We start from the raw sequence: 3,888 nt of genomic DNA on the forward strand, positions 1-3,888 counted from the left end.
ACTCTTTGTTTCCTGTCTGCCAACCAATTTTCTATCCATGTCAGCACTCTGCCCCCAATGCCATGTGCCCTAATTGTACCCACTAATCTCATATGTGGGACCTTGTCAAATGCTTTCTGAAAGTCCAGGTACACTACATCCACTGGCTCTCCTTTGTCCATTTTCCTGGATACATCCTCAAAAAATTCCAGAAGATTAGTCAAGCATGATTTCCCCTCCGTAAATACATGCTGACTTGGAAAGATCCTGTTACTGCTATCCAAATGTGCCTCTATTTCATATTTTATAATTGATTCCAGCATCTTCTCCACCACTGATGTCAGGCTAACTGGTTTATAATTCCCTGTTTTCTCTCTTCTGCCTTTCTTTAAAAAAAGGATAACATTAGCTAACCTTTCTGTCCTGGGCCTCCTCCATGGCCAGAGTGAGTCCCACTGCATATTGGAGGAGCAGCACCACATATTTTGCTTGGGTAGTTTACACCCCAGCAGTATGAACATTGACTTCTCCAATTTCAACTCCCTCCATCCCCTCCCCTTCCCAGCTCTCCCACAGCCCACTGCCTCCGCCTCATCCTTTCTTCTTCACGCCCCTCCTCCCCCCACATCAGTCCGAAGATGGGTCTAGACCCAAAACTTCACATATTACATAGAAACATAGAAAATAGGTGCAGGAGGAGGCCATTCGGCCCTTCGAGCCAGCACCGCCATTCATTGTGATCATGGCTGATCATCCCCAATCAATAACCCGTGCCTGCCTTCTCCCCATATCCCTTGATTCCACTTGCCCCTAGAGCTCTATCTAACTCTCTCTTAAATCCATCCAGTGATTTGGCCTCCACTGCCCTCTGTGGCAGGGAATTCCACAAATTCACAACTCTCTGGGTGAAAAGGTTTTTTCTCACCTCAGTCTTCTAAGACTGTGGCTCATGGTTCTGGACTCGCCCAACATTGGGAACATTTTTCATGCATCCAGCTTGTCCAGTCCTTTTATAATTGTATATGTTTCTATAAGATCCCCTCTCACCCTTCAAAACTCCAATGAATACAAGCCTAGTCTATTCAATCTTTCCTCATATGACAGCCCCGCCATCCCAGGGATCAATCTCGTGAACCTACGCTGCATTGCCTCAATCACAAGGATGTCCTTCCTCAAATTAGGAGACCAAAACTGTACACAGTATTCCAGATGTGGTCTTACCAGAGCCCTTCCCTCCATAGATGCTGCCTCATCCGCTGAGTTTCTCCAACATTTTTATCAACCTTTGATTTTTCCAGCATCTGCAGTTCTTTCTTAAAAAGTTCAAATTTAACGTCACATTAACTCATAAGTTTACCATTGTCATGAACGGACAGGATTAGGCAATGTCTAGATACATATTTTGGAAACAAAACATGGTATTCTTAAAACAAAATGAATCTGTAAGAGTCTGTAAGGTTGATATTTATTGCAATTTTGCTGGATGACTTATTTTTGATTTTTTTGTAATTAGTTGAATTTTGGGCAATTTCAAGGCCTGTTCATAATTATTTTGTGTTGTTTCCCAGAGCTTTTTTGGCCTGGGCTATTCTAATTCATCCCCCTGCTGTACTGACTCTATACTCATGACTGCATAGCCGGTCACAGAGTGAACTCCATCATCACTGTTGTGGGACGTATCACTGATGGGGATGAGTCAGTGTATAGAAGAGAGATCGAGCAACTGTCCATATGGTGCCAGCGCAATAACCTGGCCCTCAACACCAGCAAAACTGATTGTGGGCTTTGGAAGGAGTAGGATGGGGACCCACAGCCCCGTTTATATCAACGGGTCGATGGTTGAAAGGGTCAAGAGCTTCAAATTCCTGGGCGTGCACATCTCTGAAGATCTTTTCCTGGTCCGAGAACACTAATGCAATTATCAAGAAAGCTCATCGTGCCTCTACTTCCTGAGAAGATTACGGAGAGTCGGTTTGTCAAGGAGGACTCTCTCTAACTTCTACAGGTGCACAGTAGAGAGCATGCTGACCGGTTGCATTGTGGCTTGGTTCGGCAACTTGAGCGCCCTGGAGAGGAAAAGACTACAAAAGTAGTAAACACTGCCCAGTCCATCATCGGCTCTGACCTTCCTTCCATCAAAGGGATTTGTCATAGTCGCTGTCTCAAAAAGGCTGGCAGTATCATCAAAGACCCATAACATCCTAGCCACGCACTCATCTCCCTGCTACCTTCAGGTAGAAGGTACAGGAGCCTGAAGACTGCAACAACCAGGTTCAGGAATAGCTACTTCCCCACTGCCATCAGGGTATTAAACCTGGCTCGGCCATAACTCTGATTATTAATAACCCAATATCTGTTATTTGCACTTGATCAGTTTATTTATTTATGTGTGTATATATTTATATTATGGTATATGGACACACTTATCTGTTTTGTAGTAAATGCTTACTATGTTCTGTGTGCTGAAGCAAAGCAAGAATTTCATTGTCCTATCGAGGACACTTGACAATAAACTCACTTGAACTTGAACTTGAACTTGATCTAGACCAAGGGTTCCCAACCTGGGTTGGGAATTTACCACCAGGGGGTAAATTTCACCTACCCTGGAGGTAAATTTGTTGATTCTGGATGTGTACATATTTTTTCTCATTGACTGACTGTGTTTGGTTCTGCTATACCAGTATCTGTTCATCATTAGTTGTTCATAACATTGCTATGTGCTAATAACATTGCTATGTGCTATTAAAGTTGCCAGGGTTAAACGGGATGAAAAAGGTTTGGAACCCCTGATCTAGACCATTTTTGCCATTGATCTGACTGTTGCCTCCTGCTCCTAAAATCTTCCCCTTCTCCCCACCTCCAAATGCAATCACAAAATTGACAGCATCATGCACTGTTTTATAAGTAGAAAGAAAAGGGCAGTACCTTCAACAGCTTGATAATTAAGAAGCTCATTCAGAACTAGAGAAGACAAGATGAGACAATTGATTACCATTCCGCATGTACCTCTTTTGTAATTTCACTTTAAAACAATAATAACAAATTTGCCATTTTTCTGATACCTTCAGTGGTGAAGTCAAACTCACAGGACACACTTCCATGCACATTCTTCAAGGTGCACTGATATAACCCTCGATCTTTCTTAGTAGTTTGAACTATTGCCAAAGAGACTGGAGTGACATCTCCTGCGCTACAATTTGAAAAGAGTTGCGACGGTAAAGTTTATAACTACAATTGTGACGGTAGGAATGGATGACAATCGCATGGAATGGAACAGAATTCCTTTTAATTGTTAAAAAAAATTCTGATTATGATCAGAGTTTGTTTTCTTCCTTATTTTCACAAATTTGTAGATTTAAAGGTTCATTTGGAAAGGATTTAAAATATACTGTGGAAATTGATAATTAATTCTGATTCTTCTTTGCATTGTAACAAACTGGATGATTTACTGTGGCTAAGCAATATGATAAATTGATTATTTGCATTTTTAAAATGCAGTGCCTTATATGTGACTGGAATATTAATAAGCAGTAACTGAAGTAACCAGACAAATATACCTTCACTTTCTGAACACAGAGAGTAGCCAGTTGAAGTTATTTTGCCAGGGGTTTCCACAACCCCAAAGGTCACGGTTTGGTTGATAGTTTGGCCTCAACCTTTGCACTAAATAAGCAATTAATTAATTTCTGGACCTACAAAAATTCTTTATCAATACAGGGGCAAACATATATTGACAGTTCTATGTTTAAACACGACCTGGAATTGGTGATGAGAGGGGGTTGAGGGCTGCTCAAAAAGAACGGAAGAGAGAGATTTAAATTTAACTCACAAATTTGTGGCCTCTGGTAGTCCCAAAAATCTTTACAGCATGTCAAGTACTTTCTGAAAGATTGTCACTTTAGTAATGTG

This window comes from Leucoraja erinacea, chromosome 1 (genome assembly GCF_028641065.1).
Source record: "Leucoraja erinacea ecotype New England chromosome 1, Leri_hhj_1, whole genome shotgun sequence".
NCBI classification, from domain to species: Eukaryota; Metazoa; Chordata; class Chondrichthyes; order Rajiformes; family Rajidae; genus Leucoraja; species Leucoraja erinaceus.